The 27172-nt window shown below is 32.2% G+C and overlaps 1 protein-coding gene and 2 pseudogenes across 6 annotated transcripts in view; 1 reads left to right on the top strand and 2 right to left on the bottom strand.

Annotated features, from left to right (window-relative positions):
* DPP10 (dipeptidyl peptidase like 10) overlaps nt 1–27172 on the top strand; it is a 457935-nt gene that overhangs the window by 294778 nt on the left and 135985 nt on the right. The gene's annotated exons all lie outside the window — the stretch shown is intronic.
* On the bottom strand, nt 19518–21657 carry LOC120610379 (60S ribosomal protein L17-like; annotated as a pseudogene).
* LOC120610390 (uncharacterized) lies at nt 20108–20226 on the bottom strand (annotated as a pseudogene).

Here is a 27172-nt window from a genome sequence, read left to right as displayed (position 1 = left end):
ATTGACCTGAAAATAAAATTAAAATTGATTAGGACTACAAAGGTGAAAAATCAGTGATAATTACTGCTCACCCATCAGGCACGTTCCATTCCACCATGGCCAGATCATGAAAAACAAGAGCAAAATGATGGAAATTGTTACAGGATTGGCTTCATTAAGGGAACAAGACTGACAAAAATTTGGAGATATGGATAAACTTCTAATGACCTAGATTGAAGACCACGTACAGAAGAGTATCCCTCTCAGCACCATGACAATCTCGGCCAAAATAAAAAGGTTGTTTGTGATATTGAGGCTGGACCTGACTATGGTGGTAAATTTATTGCTAGCTTTGGGTGGTTTAAATGATTCAAGAATTGTTATTCTTCACATAATGCGAAAGTGAATGGTGAGTCTGCCAGTGCTGATGTGAAAGCAGCTGAAGATTGGAAATTCTAGATAAACTGACTGTGGATGAAAATTACTCACCAGAGCACATATTCAATATGGATGAAACCTCCCTATTCTAAAAATGGATGCTTGAAAGGACATTCTTCTGTAAGGAGGCCAAATCGATGCCATATTTCAAGGATTTTGTAGCCTTAAAACCCTTGAAATATGGCATCGATTTGGCCTCCTTACAGAAGAATATAGGCTACAAATAGAGATCCTTTGTTATCTGGCACATTGAGAACCCCATGGCCATTAAGTGTATCAGTGAGCACACACTGCCATTGTGCTGTAGGAGCAATAAGAAGTCATGGCTGACCCATCTCCTCTTCTAAGATACCTTCCTGAATTGCTATGTCAGTTGAAATGGAGAAGTACTGTTTGGAGAATAACATGTATTTAACAATTTTTCTTATTAATGATGTTCCCAGAAATACTCCTTTTATTAATGATCTTCATTCTAATATCAGAGTGGTGTTTCTCCTTCCGAAAATCATCTCTTTTATCAAACCAATTTATCATGGAGTTATAGAAACTTTTAAAGCCTACTACCTGAGGACCTTTGTCCAGGCTATTGGTGCTACTGAGGAAGACACTGAGAAGACACTGAGAAAACACTGATGTAATAGTGGAAGAATTACAACATGTATAACTATATAAAGAGCCTTACTTGGGCTTAGGGTGATGCCACTCGGAAGTGTATGAATAGCATCTGGAAAAAGACACTCAAAAGGTCCATAACTTCAAAGGATTTGCCCAAGATGAGAAGGTTGCAAAAATCAACAAGGCTGTGGTTGAGATGGCAAAAGGCCTTAACTGGGGTGTGGATGAGGAAGACATTGAGGAGCTCCTGAGGTGATTCCTGAGGAATTGACTAATGAGGAATTGTTGGAACTGGAATAGGAATGTATAGCTGGGGGGAAAAAAAAAAGGTAAGAGACAAGGAAACTGCAGGAGAAGAAAAGAAGAACCCTCAAGAATATTCACAGTGAGGTGTTTTACAGAATTTTTTGAAAACACAAATTTCTTAAAATGTTTTAAAACATGGACTCCAACACCAAAATGTTTTCATTAATAGGGAGGAATATTTGTGGCGAAGTATCTGTGTACAAGCAAATCTATGATTAAAAAAATAAACAAAGAAAACCACCATGGTCATATTTCTGAAAAGAGTGACACTTCCTCAAGAAGTGCCTCAGGCAGGTCCTTCAGGAGGTATTTCAGAAGAAGGCATTGTTATCATAGGTGATGACAGCTCCATGTGTATTATTGCCCCTGAAGATCTTCCAGTGAGATAAGATATGGAAGTGGAGGACAGTGACACTGATGACCCTGACCCTGGATTGGTCTAAGTTAATGTGTGTATTTGTGTCTTAGATTTTAACAAAACATTTTAAAAGTAAAACATATAAAATATTTTTTTAAATAAGAAAACATACAATAAAGATATAGAGAAAACATTTTTGTACAACTGTATAATGTATTTGTGTTTTAAGCTAAATGTTATAAAATAGTGGAAAGTTAAAAAATAAAAGCTTTATAAAGTAAAGATGTTACAGTAAGCTAAGGTTAATTTATTATTGAAGAAAGAAAAATATTTTTTACAAACAGTGCAGTCTATGTATACAGTGTTTATAAAGTCTACAGTAATATACAGTATGTCCTTGGCCTCCCATTCACTCACCACTCTCTCACTGACTCACCCAGAGTAACTTCTAGTTCTGCAAGATCCATTTATGGTAAGTGGCCTATATGTGCATATCATTTTTAAAAATTTTTATACCATATTTTTACTATAACATTTCTATGTTTAGATATACAAATACTTATCATTATGGTACAATTGCTTACAGTAGTCAATGCAGTAACATGTTGTATAGGAGCAGTAGGATATACCATAAAACTTAGTGTACTCTATAATGTCAATACAGTAACAAAATCACCTAATGAGACATTTATCAGAATATGTCCGTTATTAAGTGATGCACGAGTATATTATACAAGGCAACATATTTGCTATGGGGAATACAAATAATTAAAATTTAATAGTATAAACACCATGTTAGAAATATTACATGCTAAAAAATAAATTAGTAAACAAAAGACTATGATACTTTTGGTAAGGATGTGACTAAATATATAAAGTGAAGGCTCTGTCATCACTTTTATTCTTAGTAAGAAGGAAGAATGTATTTTGTGCTGTTACTTTTTCTGTATGTCTAGGAGATAGCAAGTAACCTTCCTCTCCCAATCTAGTTTGTCAAGAGATATAAAAGCAATTTCTCACTTAAGGGACCATGAGAAGGATCCACTAGAACAATAACAATGCTGAGCCTTGATGGCTTCTTTATTTAAAAGTAATACAAAGGAACTATAGGAAGGCTAGATTGTCCTAACTAATTTACATCAATTATACAGGGTAGGGGGTGATAATGACAACCTATAAAAAGCAAAAGTAGAATGAAATGAGAATTTAGAGATTAATAGTGTAGAGATTCCAACCCAGTAGGAAAGCAAAGTAATAATTGAAATCATATAGAGGATCTTCACCATTTTTCTTTTAGTACCTAGCAAAGATAAAATGAGCCAAGACTTATGGATTAATAAAATAGAAACACAAACTCAGTTGGAAAGCAAAACAGTAAATGAGACAAGGCAGAGGTACTGGCACAGGTGAGTCCTGAGTGAGTCCATGTTATCAAAATTAGCCTCCTAAAAATCTGTTTCTTCAGTATTGGTGTGAAGAAAAGAATAAAACCTATAGTGCAATAGCAAGGATGAGAATATTAATGACAAGAAATGATGTATCTTTTCTTGGAGAGGTTAATAAATTAATGCTTATAAATGACCTGAGTACTTGGGTCAAACTTTCAATGTAAATGAGAGGAGCTATTCTTGTTACTTTTCCTGAGTTTATTAACAACCGAAAGGATTATTATGAACTTTGACAGGATAAATGGCAATCAGCAACGTGAGATAGGAATTTATTATGGAGAATAGTATAATCCATGGTTAATATTAATTTCAGAAAATACATTTTAGAAACTACAAATTAAATTTTGCTATATTCATATTTTTGTATGTTACTCTATTTTTCCTTCAAAATACTCTTTTCATAGGAACATGATTTTTAAGTTAACTATTGATCAATGTCCTATTGATATTTCCATTTTCTTAGATTACCTTTTAAAATAAGATTTTATTGATTTTAGACTACTTTAAAATGTATGTTGGGGTTAACAATGTTCTGCTTTCAAAGGTGAAAAAATTTCAGTTGAATTTTACATTTTTTAAGATGTGGATTTTTAAGTATTGTGTGTTATATTTTATGCCCTATACTATTTAATTCAAATGAAAATGTGCCCCATATTTTCAGTGTATATGCCCCCTTAGTTTTTCATATTAATTCAAATAGTGAAAAAATAAATTTACCTCCATTACTTCTCTTAGATCCTTTCCTTCTATTTGGCTTCTAATCAGTGACTAGATTTTTATTTCACTTTTAATACCAACAAAGGAGGCTGGCTGCTATTAAGATCATATCACATTTCTTCCAATATGAAAGAACTAAGACATACTTTTTGGTTCAAAGTGTATAATGCGTCAATTCATTGAACTTTTGGATTTGTTGGTAGAAAACAGAGACTAAAATACAGTGAATGATATTTTTCATGTGTCCAGTCTTGATACAAAGAATTTCTATATTATAAAATGATACTCAATTTTCTCTTTGATGGCCTCACTTTAACAATAGATTTTGGAAGCTTTTAGTCAAGATGGAATAGTTAAACATCATGCTTGCCTTGTCTCACAACCACATCAAAATTATAACTAAATTATGGAACAGCCATCATTGAGAGTCTCCTGAAGTCTAACTGAACAGAAGTCCTACAACTAAGGTCATACAGAGGAGGCCACCTCAAGACTAGTAGGAGGAGCAGAGATATGGAGCTGGCCAGTTCAACACCTGTGTGTGGCAGTTGAGAATCAAAAGGGATATCTCAGCTGCAGAGGTCCTACTGAAGGAGCAAGGGATCCCAACCCCACACTGCATTTCTCAGCAGAGGGTTCCAGTGCTAGAAAGAGAAGTCCCTATAATCTCTGGCTGTGAAAACTCATGGAGTTCATGGTTGAGTGAGATGGAGAGCTGTCTGAGTCCCAGGCATTTCTTTTAAAGGGCCCACATACGGATTTATACACTCTGTGCTCCAGCACTGGGACAACAGCTCGAAAGTTGAAAGGGACATACAGCAAAGAACTGAATTTTCTGGAGTTAGGACCAGGGCTTGAGGGGCAACATTCTCCCAGAAAGAAGTGCTGACAGAGGGCATTATTTCTTTGTTGAGCCCTCCTCACTTTCTGTGTGAAATTATAAGCGGCTGCCATATCTGAGTCTCCATCAACCTGACTAACTCTCGTTGTCTTGCCTAGGTGATTCCCTGAGACCCCATGCAACTTATCTATTTTCAGTGGCTTTTCCATGCAAATGGCTTGTCTTGGCTCATGCTGCAGACTTTTCTAAAATCTCTCCAAAGTTCATAAAACCCAAATGAGCAGCATCTCACATGCCCTGTACCTTTTGTTGAACATCCCCAAGCCTGGCACTAGTGGCAGCTGCCTCAATTTGAGGCTTAGCCTCTTAAGGCACCTCCAAGCTCAGCACGAGTAGTGGCCATCTGCGATTGCTTGGTGACTCTTGCCATATGGCCAAGGGAAGAGTACAGACTGCAGCTGAACTTGGCCTGTGGCAAGGCCCCTCGAAGAGGCCCAGGTGCTGGCACACCCTGGTGGCTGGCTTTGGACCAAGCCAGGGCATCACCTGAGACTACATCCAAGGACTACACACCCAAAGGAAGACTGGGCAGGCACCAGAGCCCTGTTAAAGCAAATCCTGCTCCATAGGGTCAGGCTATTAACAACCAGTCCTGACAATCAATCAGTCCAAAGGTCAATCCCTCTCATTGATGTGCAAACAGAATCAAGGGTCAACTATAACAGGAGGGCACACAACACCCATACAAGGGATACACATGGAGGACCTGGCTCAGGTGACCATTGAAGTCTGCACCACTGGGCCCCACACATCATCTGCTACATAAGGCTAGTATACTAAGACCAGGAGACATAGGAGCTCTACCTAATAAATAGAAACAGAGACGGGGAGGCAGTGAAAATGCAGAGACAAAAAAAATCTCAAATGAAAGAAGAGAACAAAGTTCTAGAAAAAGAACTAAATAAAATGGAGAAAAGCAATCTATCAGTTGCAGAGTTTAAAACACTGGTTATAAGGATGCTCAGTGAACTTAGAGGAACAGTAAATGAACTCAGTGCGAACTTTAACAAAGAGATAGAAAGCATAAAAATGGCAATAGAAAACATAAAAAAGAAACTGTCAGGAATGAAGAATTCAGTAACTGAAATGAAGAATACATTAGAGAGAATCAACAGTAGATTAGATGAAGCAAAGAATTGAATCAGAAATTTAGAACTTAAGGTAGCAGAATACTCCTAATCAGAATAGCATCAAGAAAAAAGAATACCAAAAAAAAAAAAAGAGTATAGTTTAATAGGCCTGTGGAACATCAGAGTTACCAACATTTGCATAGAAGCACTAGAAGGAGAAGAGAAAGACCAAGGAATTGAAAACCTATTTGAAGAAATAATGTTAGAAAATCTTTCTAACCTAGTGAAGAAAATAGACATACAAGCCCAGGAAGCACAGAGGATCTCAAACAAGATGAACCCAGCAGGTCTCACACCAAGACACATCATAAATAAAATACCAAAGTTAAACGACAAAGAGAGAATCTTGAAAGCAGCAAAAACAGTTAGTTATCTACAAGGGAGCTCCCATAAGATGCCAGCTGATTTCTCAACAGAAATTTTGCAGGCCAGAAGGACGTGGCATGAAATAGTCAAATTGATGAAATGTAAGGACCTATAACAAAAATTACTCTATCCAGCAAAGCTATCACTTAGAATCAAAGGATAGATAAAGAGCTTCCCAGACAAGAAAAAGCTAAAAGAGCTCATCACCATCAAACCAGTATTATAAGAAATGTTAGAAGGACTTCTTTAAAAAGAAGAAGAAAATATATATCAAAATATGAATAATAAAATAACTACATGTAACAATTACTTAAAATGACAAAGGATTAAAAGCTTCAATCAAAACATAGGATTGACTCTTACACATACTGCATACAAAAGACTCATTTCAGATCAAAAGATGCACACAGACTAGAAGTAAAGAGATTCAAGAGGTATTTCATGAAAACAGAAATAAACAAACAAAAAAAGCTGGTATAACAATACTTATGCCAGACAAAATGGACTTTAAAACAAAGCCTATAACAAGACAAAGAAGGACCCAGAAATTCTACTTCTGGATATTCATCCAAAGAAACTCAAAACACTACTTAAGAGGGACATGTAAATCCATATTGGAACAGTATTAACAGTAGTCAATATATAGAGACAACCTTGGTATTCATCAGTGGATGAATGAATAAAGAAGAGGTAGTACACATATACAGTGGAATATTACTCAGCCATAAATGTAAATAAGTAAATAAAAGAATGAAATCTTGCCATCTGAAACAACATGAATGGATTTAAAGGGTATTGTGCTGAGTGGAATAAGACGAATGCCATATAATTTCACTTACATGTGGAATAAGGAACAAAATAAACGAACAAAACAGAAACAAGCTAATAGATACAGAGAACATTTTGATGGTTACCAGATGGGAGGGGAATTGAGGGTAGATAAAAAAGAGGAAAGAATTAAGAAGTACAAATTGGCAGTTACATAATAGTCATGGGGATATAAAGTATAGCATAAGGAATGGAGTCAGTAATATTGTAATAACTATGTATGGTGTCAGACAGGTACTAGATTTATCAGGGTGATCATTTTGTTAGTTATATAAATGTCTAACCTGAAATTAATATAATTTATATGCCAGCTGTAATTGAAAAATAAAAATATATGTTAAAAAATAAATTTTGAATCAACAGCTCTTAGTCACACAGAATTTTAGTCATTGGGGTGTTTCCTGAAAAGTTATTAGAAACATAGAAGTGCCTTTATTCACTTCACCTTGAATCTGTGTGCTGATGAAATCTTTTCTACTAATATGATCATTTCTGGGAACATTTTAAAGTTTTCTCTGGTAATTTTTTTGACATGACTTCTTTGATCTTTTTGAATTTGAAAAATCTGTCAAGATGAAAATACATGCTGGCACAGGGGCTGTGTGGTAAGGGAATAGATGCACTTGGCATCTAGTAAGGATAACTGTATTTTTACTATTCTTTGATAAATGGAGTGTTAATTTATAAGCCTATAAGTTATTATGACTATAATTTCTCTTTTTATTCCATTCTACATGTTGTTCCCAAAGTGATTGTTCTATCTCATATACTTTGGCATATAACACATCTTCTGAACAAAACGTGTATCTTTATAGTGCTTGCAGAATCATTTTTTTTTTCTTTTCTGACAAACATGTCCTTTCACGTTGTGGCCCCTCCTTGGCCCTTTAACTTCATCCACAGTCCTCCCCACAGGAATTCTTGTTCTAGCAATGTTGATCTAATGTAATTCTAACACATTCCCTCTCCCCTGTGTGTCATTTCTTTTGCCCATGGTATTTCTCTTCTAGCAGCACTCAAATAAAAAGGAAAACAAAGAAGGAAGAAAGAAAGAACTGCTATTAATTCCTCAAGACTTATCTCAAAAAAAGCTAATATTAATGGAGTGCATAGTGCAAGCCTTCCTGACAGATAACCCTATTCTGCCATACCTTGTAGCAAACTCATATGGTATTATGAAGTATTTTCATGTTTTTTTCTCCCTTACAGATGGTTGGAAACTTGAGAGAAGGGTCTGAGTCTTGCTGTCTATCTCTGTGTTCCTGTTCTTTTTGTCTATCTCATGTTTTCAGTGTATTGAAGGAAGTCTACCCACATTGAGGAGGCAATCTGCTTTACTCGATCTATTGCTTCAAATGTTGATGATCTCTTTCAGAAACACTCTCACAGTTTTAGCACTCTTCAAAGGCTAAAACTTTTCTTTTTTGAGAGAAGGGATGAATGGAAACTGCACATTTCTGTATATAAAAAACAAAACAAACAAGACAACAATACAAAACTGTTTTACCCAACCCTATTTGTATAATAGAATTAGACATGTAAATTAATCTTTCTAGTTGGTAAGTTGGAAGAAAATTAATGATCCTGAAAATCAAGGTAGGGTGTCACATTAAAAGCTCTTTGAGAACATAACCTTTCATTTCTTCTGTTTCCTCTTTTCCATTTCCTCCCTTAGTTATCTTCTAAAATGGTTCACTCAACTAGAAAGTTAATAATTTTTATTAAGCAATTAGAAGAATAAATGTAATTTTTATTTTCAAGTCATAGAATTCAAAAGAGAGAGGAGAACTGACTAATTTTTAAGAATGGCTATCTTAGAGGCCAAAAGGTTTCACACATATAACAAGATAAAAATATGAATATGATGATGATTGGTGGGTTAATGCAATACTGACAGTCAGAGGAAAGAGGTATTTACTTACTACATCAATTTTGATCATACTATGTATGGTTTGGAAAAAGTGAGAAATGGTGCATTCTTTTATCCATATTCTCTAGTCTCCACTTATGCTGAAAATTTTACTGTAATGAGAATGAGCAGAGAGCTTCCATGGTTGAATGGCTTTTTGAAGTTTCACAAATTTTCCATCTTTCTCCCAACAAATAATGCTATATTAAATTCTTGGAGCTATCAGAGTCAAACTGAATTAAATTTTAGGATCTCTCTAGCTATAAACATTAATTTTCCTTGCTCAAAGTCTCTCTGAAGCATGTCAAGTCAATATTTATAGGTTAAGAGCATGCCCTAAGACTTAGACATATGTGAGTTTGGGGTTCAATTCTGGACCTCAAAAATTGACTTCATGTGTGATGTTGGACATTGTTAATTTTTCTCTTCAAGGCCTGGTTTTCCCTTCTTCAGAGGTGAAGTTTTATGGGGATAATAGTAAAAAAAAAAAAAAAAAGCTAATATTAATGGAGTGCATAGTGCATGCTGGGCACTCTTCTAAATGCTTTATACAAATTAACTCGATAAATTATTTATGTACAATTATTGTACTTATTTTAAAGATGATAAAATTGAGAACCAAATAAATTATGAATTATTTGATAAATGAAATGTATAGCACAGGACTTGACATATATTGGGCAGCCAATAACTGAAACATATATTGTTTATTTCTATTAGTCACATATTATTCATGTATTTATACATATATATGGAAAGAAAGAGAGGAAGATCCATTATAAAAAAAAAATTGGACCATTCAACTATGGATAGTGAGAAGTCCATCTGCAACCAGCAAACGAAGACCCAGGAAAGCCAATAGAATAGTTTCAGTTCTAGTTCAAATGCTTGAGTATCAGGAGAGTCAGTTCTAGTCCTAGCCTGAGTCCAAAAACAGAAGACCGATCAATGTTCCAGCTTTGAGATAGTCAGGCAGAGATATTAAATTTTTTCTTATTCTGCCTTTTGTTCTTTCATGTCTTCGGTATATTGGATGAGGTCTACCCACATTAAGAAGGGTAATCTGCTTTACTCCATCTATTTTTTTTTTCATTTCTATTTTTTAATTAAATGTATTGGAAAGACATTGATTAATAAAATCATATAGGTTTCAAGTGTACAATTCAATAATATATCATCTGTATATTATGCATTGTGTGTTCACCACCCAAAATCAAATCTCTTTAGGTCAACACAAAACAAAGAGGCAACCTATTTGTAAACAGTGCCTCCAATAAGGAGCCAATATTTAAAATACATAAAGAATTTATACAACTCAACAACAAAAAAAACAAAAAATCCAATTAAAAAATGAGCAGAAGATCTGAATAAAAACTTCTTCCAGGAAGGCATACAAATGGCCAGCAGACATATGAAAAGATGCTCAACTTCACTAGCTATTGGGGAAATGCAAATCAAAACCACAATGAGATACCATCTCATACCTGTAAGAATGGCTGTTATCAGCAAAACAGGTAATAAAAAGTGTTGGAGAGGCTGTGAGGAAAAAGGAACCCTCATACACTGCTGGTGGAAATATAAATTGGAATAGCTGCTATTGAAAACAGCATGAGGGTTTCTCAAAAAACTAAGAATAGAATTATCATATGACTCAGCAATCCCTCTTCTGGGTATCTATCCTAAAAATTTGAAACTCTTTATCCATAAAGATATATGCACTCTGATGTTCATTGCAGCATTTACTGAGTCTATTGATTCAAATGTTAATCTCTTCCACAAACACCCTCACACACATGCCCAGATTAATTTTTAACCCAATGACAGGGCACTTAAAGAAGACAATATAGGAAAAGCAGAGCAAGGGAAATTATAACAAAGGTATATCTACTTATCTCAAGTATTTGAAGTAATTATGGCATAGGAATAGACTTTAGGAATCAGAGAGTTGGACAAAATGAAGTAGAATCTCTATAATACAAGTTGAAAAACATAGTTTAAGAAGTATTCTTATAACAAATAATGACTACAAAAAAGGGATATCAAACTCTAGCTTCTCTTATTGTAACCTATTTCAATCCATCTTCATTAGAACCAGTAGTTTGCTTCTCAGACTATAAATCTAATTGTCATTCACATGCTTAAAATGATTTGGGAAAACCACACTGCCTAAATGAAATTCAAACTCTTTTTTATTCCATAAATGCTCCTAACAATTTGCCTTGATTTTCATTTCATTCTCATTTCCTGCTACTGTTTCCCCTATATACTTTAAATTCCATTGACAGTTAACTACTTATACTTCTCTTGCATAGATGGCTCCATTTCCTTTTCTCCAGCTGATGAACACTATTTCTTGAAAGGCAAGTTATGTTGATAATGACAATAATGGGAAGGATAATATCATGGGGAAGAAGGGAGTGATGGTAATTTAGTTCTCATTCATTGATTATTTCTAACCAAGCACTGTAGAGAATGCTTTAACTGCATTATTTCTTTTAATTCTTACAAAAAACCTAGGTTCTGTTATTCACAGTTTATTGTTGTGGAAATTACAGCATAGAGAGATCGAATGACTTGTTTAAGGTCACACACTTAATAAGAACGATTTAAATTCAACCTGGATACCAAATCCACTCAGCAAATTACTCACATAGATTTTTCTAAGAACTCTTTTGTTAATAATAAAAATTAAAAACTTGTAAAGTCCCCCAATATATTCTCTTTATATTGTATCTAATTATATTAGAGTTATTTGCACATTAGTATACTTGATTTGGTTTCATTAAATCTAGAAATGAGCTCCACCCAGCCTGCTTCCCTCACAGCCATGACCTGCACAATATTAAGTTCATCATAAGCACTTTATAACATTTTATTAATATAAACAAATATTTAAAAAATAAAGTCTAAATACATCCAAATGAAGGCTATAAACCCAATAGTAAAAATAATAAATCAAAGCAAATTTCCTTTGCTATTTTAAAAATTAAGAGAGATAATATCGTATTAAAATTCCCCTCTACTATAATGTCAATAGATGTATACACAAAATGTAATTATTTTTCTTAATTATTATTTGGAGAAATTTTTTGAAAAGAGAAGTACTGAAGGATATAACTATAGAAATATCAAGAATGCACCAAATTGGCAATGATTATCTAAGTAAACAAAACAGTCTATAAGTCATTATTTTGGGATGGGGGTTGTTCTTGAATTAGTCATGGAAAGCATGAAAATTAAAAAAATTGCTTTAAATAATCTTTTCATAAGGAAACACCATATGCTTTTTCCTACATTCTTTTAAATGAATCTCTTGTATGGTTGCCCATTAAGAGTCAGGATAATGGTCTTTCTTGTTTATAGACCAATCAATATCTTTCAATCCTAATGTCATCATTAAGATAGTGGAGGGCAAAGGAAGTACAATAAATGTTAATATGGACAAGATGAAGTAGTTGATAGACTCCTTAGAGTAATTACCAGGACAGAGAAAGCTATCTGATGATGTTAATTCCCACAACTTTGTCTTTTAGATTAGATTTCTTCATGGAAATCTAATCTAATTTGGACTTTTCTAATTTTTAAAAATTTTACATTTATTCTCTAGGTTCCCTTGTCTTTCTCAGGATTTCTTTGTAAATTTTTCCTCCAAGTAGATACTCGGAGAAAAATTTATTTACTTATTCATTCATTCATTCATTCATTCATTCATTCATTTATCTATCTTTCTATCTATCTATTTATTTATTTGGTAATTTCACCCTTTAGTTATTCTATAAATGCATCAATTGGAGATTGAGGTAGATTGAAACTTAGACTTTGAAGCACTTTATATGAAAGTGTATATTGCCTTTTTGTAATGTTTACAGTGTCCCAAATACATAATTTCTTTAAATGTCTCTAACTGTGTTTGGTCAAACAAGCACCCTTGCAAGTTATAATCGAGACTTTTGGGTTCAGATTTAAAGAAAAAGAATAGCAACAACCTCTATCATATGTATTCTCAGTGTGTTATATGTTAAAAAGCACTTATGAATAGTGTATATATATATCACAATATTATTTTTTGATTTAGAATTTACCAAGTCTTTTAGAAATTTTTCTCATTGAATAATATAAAAATTAAATTATATAAATTTAGACTCTGAAAGTCACAATGTATACTTTGCTCATTGATTATATTCTTTTGCGTCTTGTCTACTTTGTCCTGTTTCCTTCTGGATGGTTCTATTGAGTGATTGGTTCAGGTACATAAATATAAATTATGAAGTCAAATGGATCTTTGTCTTTTTCTACCAATGGATCATTTATTTTCAAATGAACAATTCTTATAATTTACTTAAATCAATAACAAAAGAAACTTAATAAATATATAAATTATTAAGAGGTTAATCACATAATTGCTCAACACTGAATTGATTCTAAGCAGAGAATTAGCTTTGTATTTAAGACAGATAAGTTTCCAGAAGACTGGGAAAGAAGACTGAAAAAGAGTAAGCCTTGGACATTAGGTGTTAATTAACTGAGAAAATAAGACAATGACACATTGCAAGATATTGTTCATATTTTGAAATACTTTTACTTAGGTTCAAATTTAAAATTTGGAGGTTAGTCTTTTTTTTTTTTTAATTCTGGGGGAAATGAAAAACTGGAGGCTGAAGTATCTTTGGAGTACTAATATTTTACATTCTGAAGATCTAAAAAAAAAATTTGCTTTCTTCTCATCTTGCATCTTTGCCTGAAAAAGGAGAAAGATAAATCTTGGATATGAGAAAGGAAAATTATAAATTCTACTTAGGGTTTCATTCTTCATTAAGTTTTTATTTCAATATTTCCAAAAAAAACTTTTTTTTAGCATTAGAAATGTTTATATTAAAAATTCAGATAACATAGAATGTTATAAAGAGGAAATTTAAAATGAACTGAAATCAAACCAGTTGAAAAAAACATCATTATATGTGATATCTAAATTGTTGTATTTTCCCAAGATAGTAAAACTAATGACATTTATGTGACAATGACATATTAGTCTTTCAAGATAAATTGCATAAACTGTTCTCTTTGGAAAGAATTCACTTATCTTGAATTGCTGTGCTGTGTTTAGGAGTACATATCCAAATGCTAACAATACATCTCTATCCTGTAAAATGTAACAGCAATCTGAAAAGGCCAACTATAGTTGCTTAAAATGAGCATAATTAATGATTAATTGATGTGCACTCTACAGACTTCCTTCCCACCAGCCCATCACTATCTTTTTGTTAATGCAGTGTAATGCTCTTAGGTTTGACCCATTCACTTGTCTTTTCTCTCCCCCAATCTCTTTCCCTAACATGTTTAGGTCTACTTGACAACCTTTTTTCTTAAGGATGAATTAGATGTCTTAACATCTCTTTCTTCTTGCATTCATTTTAGTTTGGCAGCAAACATTAGTTATGACTTGCTGTATTTCACTCCCCAGAGTGTTAATATCATCTATAAATTATGACTCATGGTAGGCACTAGTTGTTATCAATCACCAGGGAGTAATTGATGCTGATTGAATCAAATAAATGTGATGTTTGCAAAGCTATGACCTTGTCAGTTAACTTGAGTGCCACAAATCTATTAGAACTGTAGGAACTGAATCTTAAAGATAACTGAAGGAGGCAGATTACTGTTAATTTAGAAGATTTTTTTTGTTTTTGAATTATAAAAAATATTCTTTTCTCTATAATATGGGATAGTCTAAAGGCACTGAAAAAAATCATTACTAATCTCCCTATGTGGAATCACAGACTAAATGAAAGTATCTGAGAATATTAAATGTGAAAGAAAGTTTCCCAACCTCCCATTTAAAAAGAAACTACATAATTGCAAAGACCAGATAGGATAATTATCCCAGATTGTACAATGAGTCTTTAGCAAACTTGAGATCAGAACTCTTTTCCTGACCAAATTCGCATCTCACCTCCCACAAAGTGCTTTTTTTTTCTAAATTGAAAGTGATTTGTAAACGTAATTTAAGATTAAATCTATTTCCAATTAGCTTCAAAATGAAAATAAAGTCCACTTTAATATGTATCTGTAAGAAGCTGCAGTTCAGCCAAGGCCCTAAAGCTGCATTCAAATATGAGAAGAAATAAAATTTGCATCATTTGTATTGATCTAGCCACAAGTCAGTGTTTTGATTTAGCCACTTTTTTCCCAAATGACTATAGATTTGACATTTGGACAGTATTTCCATAGCATACATGTAGGTATAAGATAATGGTCTTTGTAATAATTATAATAATAAGATAGGTTTTTATATGTCTGCTATAGAGAGAAATTTCCAAAGATATTGAGTCTGCCTGTTTGATGTAAAAAATTCAGTCAGTAACTGTTACAAGGAAGAATTCCTCAGTTTTTATTTATCAGTTCTACCAGCCCTAGGCAAATGTCTTTCTGTTTTGACTTTTAATTAATTAACCATATTCTAAGTGCTAAAAGCAATGAGTCATTTTAAGAACTTATTTATTTTTTTGTATGTCATCATTTCTAATATCCCCAGTTTGTATTCACACAGCAATCCACAGATGGATTAATCATTATGCCATCTAAGGATATACATTCATGACATTGGAGGCTAATTCAAGAAATAGGTTATTCTAGAATTTTATAATAGCTTTCATTTATTGAAACCCTGCTATATAACAGTCTGTGTCTGGGATTTTTCCATATACAATTTCCAATTTATAACTGGAAACTACTTGAAGATTATCTCATTGAAACCCCTCCCTTTACACAATGAGAAACTGAGGCTCAGCATATTTGAGTATTTTGCCAAAGGTTAAATGGCGAGTGAGTGCAAAAGCCAACATTAGTTCTTGGCCTCTGGATTCCAATTCTTATGTTTTTACCTCTTTACCAGTCTGACTGTAATTCTGAGAATTTAGAGGTAGTGACTTTGTCCTTTTAAGTCATCATCAGTTGACAGGAACAATTGGACGGTTGAAAAAACATTTCAGTAGATAGCATGATCATTCCTGAAAGTTAGGTTTTTTATTGTTGCAAATGTTTTGACACTGAACCTGATTTTCTGTTCACATAATATCAAATGGAACTTAATTAAATAAATGCCTGAAAAAAAATATGATGTGAGAAATACACCAGAGTAATTAATACTAAAAAAATCTAACTTTCAGAATGGTAAACAGACCAGTTACATACATCGTGGGGCCCAAGGCAGTATGAAAATGTGAGATAAATTATTCAAGAAGCAATAAGAAAGTGCTGTTAAAGATACTAAACTATATAACACATTTTCTTCCATGGTGTGCCTCTCAACTTTTCATCGTGTTGGATGATGGTGATGATGATGATGATAATTTATTTACTACTTAATGCCATTCTCACTAAAGAAAAAATAAAATTTAATTATTAGTGTGTATTTTAGCATTTACACTTATATCATGCAATGCCAATGTTCATTTTCATTTAAAATGAAAATACAAGAGTTTTTCTTTCATATGTAGAACTGCTGAAGTTAGACAATTCACATTTCTTAGCTTCTACATACATATGCATTTCTTTCTTACTGGGTAATGGAAATGCTATACAAAATTAATTTAGCTGTTTTTATGTTACTTTTTTTACATGCATGTATTCTGCTGACAATCCACCTTTGGCTTAATGATGAATACGACAGGACTTAAAGAAAAAGGAATTATGTTTCACTTTTTTCCTTTTCCTTCGATGACAACATTTTCAGCACAAGTGGTTGACTAATACAGAAAGATAACACAAGAAAAAATATTATGATATGGTTTCTTGGTCATTCATTTTTTATTTTTTAATTCAAATAAGTTCTGGTTCAAACACAGAACATGGCCTCTTATGGCTATCAGCATCTCTGCTTACTCAATGTAGGCATGACACACTTAACGTTGTACTCAATTTGAGTATCTCTGAACTCCCATACATTATGGGCTAACCAGAATTTAATGCTTAAGGGGCATTATAAATACTACAGTATATGAATGAGATGCAAGCAGTGGCAGACATGCATGCTCCCTGTACCAACAGACTTCAATTATAAGACATAAGTTCAAAGATCTAATTGTTGAAATTTTTAAGATAGTAAAATCCAAGCACTGGGCCTTTCTGTGTATGAGGCCCAATCACATGTCCATGAAGCCAGTTCAACTAGTGGTACCAGTGGAAGATAAGAGCACACTGTATTTTCAGAAAACTTGTTACATAAAGAAGAGTTAAAACAGGACTATTACATTCAGGAGATTTTTTCTTGCTCTTACAAGAATGTCTCTTTGAAATTTGAGAAATTTGAGAAGTCAAGGAACTGTTAAAAGAATACCTGGTAAATTTGACAATGTGCCGATTGTTGGGTGGCTCCAATGCCTCTAAGCTAGATTGAAATTTAGGTTGTACCGGTTTGGGGAGAAAGCACATCAGCTTTAGAAACAGAAAATCTAGATTTCTACTTGCTAGATAAACATGGACAAATTATATAACCTCATAAAATGGTGATGATTTTGCCCATCTCTTGGAGTTTTTGAGAACCAACTCTGATAATATAGAGAGAGCTCTAATCATGGTTGCCAGATTAATATGGTATTTGGCAAAGTAGACATTTTATAAATACTAGCTATTTAAAAAAATCTGTAGGGAAAATTTCATTAATATATCTAAGTGTCAAAAAATAATGTTATAAGAGAAATCAAAACTAGAGCAATACATATTGAAACGTTCAAGGTACCACCAAGGATAAAAATGAAGTGAGGAAACAAAAAAAAACAAAAACCATAAGATTTCATGATGAATTGTTCAAAACTATAAGGAAAGAATCAGACCAAAGAGAAAGCTATCTCAAAGAGAGAAAATTGTTCAAGGGGAAATCAGGAGTATATTTATTATTTTATTTTATTTTATTTTATTTTATTTTATTTTATTTTATTTTATTTTTATTAAAAATGATTGGGGTGGCATTCATCAACAGAATACAATAATTTTCAAGTGTACAATTCAACAGTATGTCACATTGCATTGTGTGTTCACCACCCAGAGTTAGATTTCTTTCCTATTTGGAGGTAGTACTGGACCAAGAGTTCCATGAGGCCCTCTCTACTTTCTGTAGTCTACATTAACCTCATTTTCCTCTGAATCAGTACCTTTCACTTTATCATTTAATTCTATGTTTCTTATATCATTATCTACTCCAAATGTCTGTTTTTCACATTCATATCTACATTACAGAGTTCTTGACCACAAAAACTATGGTAATCGTGCCTTCTTTTCCTTCCAACTTCCCAATGTTTAGCACAGTCAAGATGAATTGCTTTTGAGATGCTTGCCATGCTTTTCAAATTTCTGTGACTATTTCTCTAGTCATTGTAAAATAAATAATAAATATTTGGTTATAAAATAAAAGGCATAGGCTAAATAAGTTTTAATGTTATTTCTGGCTCCAAAATTTTATTATACAAATATCCATGGGAGACGGGGATTACTTTATTGAAAATAGAGTATTTGGAGCCTAATAAGTCTGATTGCTTGTTTATATAATCTAAATTCTTTGGAAGACAACTCTTCAATCTATTTAAAGTCCAATAGCCTAATTGAAATTTGATCCTAGTTCCTATTATAATTCTTGCTTTTATGTTTTCCTTTCATTTTCTCTGTTTGCTTGTATATCTTTTCCTAATTTTATTTTTATAGTTACATTGTATGTTTTTGTTCTCTATTTTGCTTTGTTTTAATTATGAGAGTTTTCACATTTATGTAAAATTAATAAAGCATACCCTATGCATAATGTTGTTTTTGTACCACATTTATAGACCAATTTTATTGAGCCAAGATGAGTTCTGACACATTCTTAAAATTCAGGAGTTTTCTGTGTCATCATAAGAAAGTCAAGAATAATCATAATGAAAAATAAGTCTGCAGTTAATGATCCATTGACTATAAACTCTAACTTTATTTTTTTTTTCATGAAATGTTTTATTTCAACCAACTTTCCTAAGTGGTTTTGTACCAGATAACATAATTCAATTGGCTCCCCATCATCTTTTGATTAGCCTTTCTATAGTTCCCATATTTCCATGTTCTTAACGTGGAAATCTAGAATTAGGATGGAGACATGTAATCTAAACTACCAATCAACTAAATTTTAGGTTGGAATTGATCAGTATGAAGGAGAAGGCTCTCTGTGATGTCTCTAAGTTTTGCTATGTTGATGGTCTCAGAGATGTCTGGTTTTCACTGGCCTCAGGGCTTATAAGTCCTGTTCCTAGCACTGAAATGGCTTTTGTGGGGTGAAAGAGGTGCAAGTTTTCTATTAGGCTTCATGCAGTAGCAATGTTTTTTGTTGTTTATTTGTTTGTTTTTTTACCAGCCAGTTTTATGGCGTTGTTTCAGCCAACATTCCTAGAAATTTAGCTCCTACCTTGGGTTCCTTAGTCCTCCCAACTATTCTGTGTGATCTCTAATACCTTTAATACCTCTTTTTTTAAAAACTTTTATTAACATTTGTTTGATGCTGAATTTACTCCTGGGCCATACGTTTTTGTTTCTTCAGTTTCTTTTGGGATGTCTTTTTCTTCTACGCAATTTCCTCTTCTGGTTTAGGAACGATCTGCTCTTTTTCAGTGAGGATCATCTCAGTGTGGCTAGGAGAGCTCATGTAGGGGTTAATCCTCCCATGAGCTTTGTAAGTTCTGTGCTGCATTTTGGGAACTTTGTTCACCTGGATGTGCTCAATGCCCAGAGTCCACATCTAAACCCTTAAGTTCAGCATTAGTCTCTATTTTAAGCATGTGCAGCAAAAATGCAGCATTCTTTTTGGGCCTCTGATCCTGCAATCCAACCTCACTCTTTGACCTGGGCACACCTGCCAGCTCCACCATTGTAACAATAGAATGGCACACATTGCCTCTGTAAAGTGACACCTTTCAGATACTTGGTGACTTTTCGGATATGCTTACCCTTGATGGCCTGGGCAGTTTCACGAGTGTTCTTAGAGTGAGCATGAAGATTTTCTTTTTTTTTATAGGTGAGGCAACCTTTGGTTGACCTCACAGATTGCAAAGACTTTGTCAGTTTACAATCCTTTATTTTTTAATTATTATTTTTTTATGCCTACAGCACCTGGTCTTCCTAGGTGGTCTCCCATCCAAATATTAACCAGGCCAGACCCTGCTTAGCTTCCGAGATCAGACGGGATCGGGTTTGTTCAGGGTGGCATGGCCGTAGACAAGATTTGAACCTCTTGATTTGCATGATTTTATGGGTTTTTCTGGATCAAGTGAATAATGAACTATTTCAGAGGTCACTGCAGGTCACTTACGGGAAGAGCATTAATATCTTTTTAATATACACCTTTTAGGTTTAATTAGCTAAAATCCAGTTCTGTTACTTGTAATAAAGAATTCAGATAGAGCTTTTCTTAAAACTTTATTTAAATAATGGAGGCATAAATATATACAAAAAGAGCACGATACAGTCCTTTCTGAGCACTTTCATCCATGGACAGACAGTTTACCCAGAGCTCAGCGAGTTGTGTGTTGAAAAATATGTTTTCTCCTCTGATTGAGCACAGCTCTGTGCCACAGCATAGCCACGATATAGATTGACTTTCCTCTCTTGTCCTCTCAGTTGTGTTGTTTTGTGTAGAGCACAAGTTGAACATCCCTATGAAATAGCCCTAATATATCTACATATAACACAGATATGTGTATATTAATATCCATGCATGTGGTATGCCAGTGACGGTACAAAAATAAGACATTTAAGCTGATTTTGATAGGTTATTCAGTCTTACTGGGATTCAAATTACTATGTACTTCTTACAGTTTAAAGGTGTTAAGATACTTTGGAAATAATCTGAATTTAGTAATTATTTTATACTGAAAACATTTTTTAATTTATAAAACATTTATCCCAAAGAATGTAATGTATAAAACACAAAAATGTACTGGAAAATGACAAACTAGTATAATCAAAAATGCTATAAAATATTGTCAGTTACTAATTACAAAATTTTGGTTCATCAGCAAAGAGGATTTTAACCTCTGTTTAATTTCAGTACAGATCTGGGTTAAGTTCCCAAATCCTATTATTCTCACTATCAGTTGTTGTGTATTTAAAAAATATAACTAATGATAATGCTTAATCTGTATTTCCCAATTTTGTTATTCTTCCTACTACCACTCTGAGAAAAAAAGAAAAAAGAAAATTGGAACTAGTAGAGATTTCTCTTCTAAGAAGGGAATGCTTAATTTCACGAAAAACCTATAAGCTTGTCAGAAGGATGTGAGAAAAGAGAAATGATTGGTAATCTTATTGCTGGCCTAACTGCCTCGTGAGCTAATCATCTTCTTAATTATTATTTCTCTCTGATCTCAAATAGGTTGATGATGCAAAACCATAGAGACCAAAGCAGCACTGATATTTTCAAAACTGTGTAGTAGGGCCACCAACTGCTTGGTCCTTTCGCCCTAATCCTAAATCTGATCAAACCCAATGTCTAAGACTATGCTGTCCCATACAAGACCATTAATTACATGTGGCCATTTAAATTTGAATTAATATTGAATAAAATTACATGTTCCTCAGTTTCACTAACCCATTTCAAGTACTCTATAGTGACAGGTCACTTGTGGCCACAGCAGGTCGAACATTCTCATGTTCATGAAAAATGTTCTATTGACCGCCCTGACCTAAGCACCTAGGAACTTTTATTTTTAGCTTACAATTCTCTGGAACCATGCATTAAAAGAGTGATATACTAAAAATCTCATTCCCATATTGATTGTGTCCTTTCCATTCAGTAGTCGCCACTAGATAATTAGTAGCCTCTTATGAGATAAAGCACAGAAAAGTACAATGGTCACAGCATTTTAGCTTTTAACGCTTTTGACAAAGACATATCTATTTCCCTTCATCACAACTTGTTTGCTAAAGTAGAATAATTACTATATTTCATCCAATCCGAACTCATCAATTGAATGGTGCACCATTATTTTGTGTTCCAGGAAGCAATTAAATTATGATGTTCCATTTTTTTCAGTCATCTCATTTTCAGAAATGTTAAAATGTGAAAAAATGTACATCTTAGATTTATAAAAATATGGTAAAGTTAAAAGCCAGATTTCCATTCATTTGCGAAATCATATCTTGCAACATATTTTAAGACAACTTAAATACAGGAAATTATGCTTGGTAGTGTCTTAATGGATTGAGAGTTTTCTTAAAATATCTTTCTATTCCTTTATTCATCTTATGAATCTGGCTTTATCTCAGATGACAAGTAACATATTTTTTTTATATTAAGGTATGATTTAAATACAAGAAAAAAATTTCCTTTTTAGTGTACAGGTCTGCAAGTTTTAACAAGTACACATAGTCATGGAACCATCACTACAATTAAGATATAGAATAGTGCCATCACAAAAAATGTATCCACGTCACTTTGTAGTCAACCCTGCTCTTTAATTGTAATCCATGGCAACTACTGATTTGCTTTCTATCTCCATAATTTTGCATTTTTTAGAATGTCATATAAATGGAATCATACAGTATTTAGCGTTGTAAATATGGTTTCTTTACAGAATATGTTGAGATTCATGTATGTTGTATATATCAGTGATTTGTTCCCTCTTCTTGCAAACAATATTTAATTGGATTGATATATCACAATTTATTCATTCCCCAGTTTAAGGACATGTTGGTGATTTCAAGTTGTTGATGATTACCTAAAAAACTGGTATATATATGGACACAGATTTTTCTATAACATAGATTTACATTTCACTTTGATAAATACTTAAGAGTGAAAACTGTTGAATCATATGGTAACTTTATAAAAACCTGCGAAACTATCTTCTAAAGTACTGTTTGACAGTCCCACCAGAATTATTTGAAACTTCCAAGCGCTATTATTATTTTGCCATTCTAATAATGTGTAGTGGTATTTGAATTTTCCTCATGAAATTTCCTTGAAAATGGTTTCATGGGCTTAATTGCTATCCATATATCTTTGAATGAATGCTTGTTCACGTATTTCCCCATTTTTAAGGGGGTGCAAGTTTTGTTGAAGTATGAGTTTTTTATTTATTTTGGACACAAAAAGCCTTTTATCATATGTAATTTGCAAATATTTTTATTCTAGTCCATGGCTGACCTTTTCATTTTGAAATAAGTTATTTTTTTTTTAAATCGGACATTCTTAATTTTGATGAAATCCAATTCAGTTTTTTATTTATTTATGGTGCTTTTGGCTAAGAAATTTTGCATAACCAAAGTCACAAAGATTTTCTCTAGTATTGTTTTCTTCCAGAAACTTTAGGTTTTACATTGAGAACTCTGATTATTTTTGGTTAATTTTCATGCATGCTGCAAAAGATAGATAAAAATTTATTGTTTTGCATATGAATATCCAATTATCCTAGCACCATTTACTGAAAAGTTTGATTATCCTTTCTTTCTTCATTGAATTGCCATGGGACATCTATCAGAAATTCATATAGATAGATGATAGATGGTAGATAGATAGATAGATAGATAGATAGATAGATAGATGATAGACAGATAGATAGATAGATGTGAATATATATAGACATATATACATATCTATATATCCAGCTATTTTGAAGTGGACTTTTACATAAAACTTCAGAAAACAGTTACTATGAAATCTTTGGAGTTGTCTTTTGAAGATCTTTGCTCTTTCTTTCCCATTTTTCTTCTTCTACAACTACTGTTGAATATCATTTATCTTCACTAATGCATTAAGAGTGATTTTTGGTCTTCATGCCAAATCTTTGATATTATATACATATAATATCATATAATATCATATAATACTATATACTATATACATATAATATCATATGTAATGTCATATATACATATAATATATAATGCTATATACATATAATATATGTAATATCATATATATACATAATATCATGTGTAATATCATATATACATATAATATATATTATATATAATATATACATATAATACATATAATATTATGTACATATAATATTTGACCTTCAGTTTATGCCATGCTGTAGAACACTTATTTTAATCAGTTGTAGTTAAATTTCAAAACATTATCAGACCTTAAAAAAGTTAGTTATTCTCAAATATTTTTGACTCATAACCCTTTCCCATAATATGTTATTTTTGTTAACTCCAGTAACCTCCCATCCTTTAAAAAGAAATCATTGATTCCTTAACATCATCAAGAAACTGAGGCAAACAGTTATGTCACTTGTTCAAGTTTGTATAAGTTAGCCAGACAAACAATCCACACTCAATCCACACTCTTCAGTATCACACTACTCTGATGATGGAAGATATTAAATAAAAACATGAACAAGTAAGTTATGTTTATGACCAATAAAAATGTGTTTTCATAAGTGACTCAAGAAATTTTTAAAGATAATGGACAATTTTTATTCCACAATATTTAATCCTCTTTTCAGTTTAACTAGAATTTAATCAGGATATTAAACCTACATTGAAATAGTCAAGATTTAGAGTGTATATATGTCACAAGAAAGATAAACATGACCTCATCTCAGATGTTAAAATGGATTTTAAAGTTGTTTTGTGGTGATTCTAGTCAGGAAAAGACAAATAAATAAGACCAAAATAGTCCTGAAAATTATCAAAGTTCTATGTGGAATTTAAGAGTAATATTAAAATCAAATGCCTTTGAGTGGTGAACACATAATGCAATATACTGATAATATATTATTGAATTGTACACTTGAAACCTACATAATTTTATTAATCAATGTCACCCTAATAAATTTAATTAAAAAAGAAAAGTTGTGTAAACTACGGAACCAATTGTATTAAAAATTGCCCAGTTATTTGGGAAATAAAAAAACAAAACAAAACTGAATTTATACTTTAAAAAAACATAATTTTAGGTGAACTCAAGAGATCATGGATTTTAAAAGCATTAGAAGAAATTACTGTTTTAAGTTTATAATGTTATTACTAAAGCTTTTCTTGATATGCTACTAGATCTGAAATAGGAAATAACTTTTAGAAATAATCATATAAAGTTTTAAAATTTATTTGTAGAACACACACACACAAGGTGAAAAGGCAAGCATTAATTGGGTAAAATACTTGTTTCATTTATGTAAACAAGGTAACAATTCATAATATAAAAATAGCTTAGAGATCAGCAAGAAAAAGATAAATAACCCCATAGAGAACACTTTAATAGATAAGACACAAATGAAGAAATACTAAGCATTAAAAGCTTATGACAAGATATTTAAGCTTAATCACAATTAAACTGTAAGTCTAAATAATGAGATCTGTTTTTGTTTTTCCCATTCAAATAATTCAAATCAGCACAGTAAATAATATTGTTTTTGACATTAAAGAAAAAAATATACTTGTGTAGCACACAGCAGTGTAAATGTTTTTAACATTTTTACAAAATTATTTGGTAATATGAATCAAAATATAGAATGTGCATATCTTCTGACCTACAAATTTTACTTCTGGGAATATATATTCTAAAGATATGCATAAATATGCAATGAAAATAATCTCAGCATTTTATATATTACATAAAAAATATGATCAACCTAAATAGCTATTAATATGTAAGTAGTCACATAAATTATCATACATTCTTGAAAATTATATTTATTATATTTTTCCAATATTAAAAAAATTATTCAATATAGGTGAGTCTTAATTATCTATGGGAATAATGGTATTGTAAAAAGTGGGTAATACAAATTTCATACAATTAATTTTAAGGTTTTTTTTCCCTGCTCAATTTGTATTAGAGTAATTAACAAGTTGCCATTGAAATAATTTTGTTTTTCTGGTTCTATTCTTTTGGTCTAGCTTTATGTAATAATTAAATAATTTCCATATAATTTGTCCTTTAACCTTTATAACAAAACATTTGAAAATATTTTCTTTTCCATTTTTCTGGTGAGTAAATTAAAATTTGAAATAACGTCCTGGAGAAAACACAAGCTAAGACTTAATTCCATTGAAATGAAGAAAGAACCTTTTCACCAGTTGATGTGGAATGAAATAACCATTTTCTTAAGGAACATACTCGGCTCTGTTAACGGGGGCTTGTGAATACCTTTGTGTGGAAGCAGTTATCTTCATCCTTGCCTTTCTAGTTCTAGCACTAAAGATAAGGTTGAAAGTTTGTCTATCATTCTGTCCTTTTGCAATATATTTATTTCTGCATTGACATGCAAGAGAGAAAAATAGTTTGTAGGTAGTTAGACGATGTTTAATTTTATCAGTGGAAACTGACAACCTTCTTGCACCACTGGTATAGCAATAGACCTTTAAATGCTATTCACATTATCAAACAGAATATTTTCAATAATGGTACATAGAAAATAGTTTAATGCCAATTAGTGTGAAAGTAGCTCATTTGCATTAATTAATGCAAAAAAGTCTTGTACATGAAAATATTTTTTACAAAGAGTGGCATTGTCAATGAGTTTGGTACTTCAATCGCTGTATATTATGGTTAAAGTTACATGTTAAATATTAGTAATTGAAAAACTAATGCCATGGAGTATCTTTGAAGTGGAATTTTGCATTATAGATAATCCTGAATTCTAAGAACAACTTGAAGGAGTTTTGTCTATGAGGATCATTCATTTATCTAACAAGGATTATAACAGAAAATGTTTTATTCTGCTCACTGAAAAATCTCCTGTTATATCATGAAGTATATTCTTCTCATGCTATTGTTAATATGCAGGATATTTAGATTATATCTTGGACACAATAGTCCTACACAAAAAAATGATGCCTAGATAATTTTTGGTGAGCTGTCTGCTTTTAGGACTGGAGTCATCGGCCATCCATTTTCTTAAATAAAATAAATATATTAAATGAAAACATGTTTATCTCATGCAATCTCTTTTTAAGTTGCCTGTTTTCGTAGTATGCTGACAGTATTATGTTTTATTTCAGAGTGATATGCTATAAACTATGAATGCTAAAATAACCAAACCAATATCCTATTTTTTTTTCAATTGATAGGCTTACCAGACCCAAATAAAGCAAGAAAAAGTAAAAATATAACTTTACTATGTTCCGTATAGTGATGCCATCATGATGCCTATAGGCTAACAGAATATATTGGTTTTGTGACAGATCATCAATTTTTTTTTTTTAAAT

The sequence above is a fragment of the Pteropus medius genome, unplaced genomic scaffold (assembly GCF_902729225.1).
Source record: "Pteropus medius unplaced genomic scaffold, Ma_sr-lr_union100, whole genome shotgun sequence".
NCBI lineage: Eukaryota > Metazoa > Chordata > Mammalia > Chiroptera > Pteropodidae > Pteropus > Pteropus medius.
This window is presented reverse-complemented; position numbering and strand designations above follow the sequence as displayed.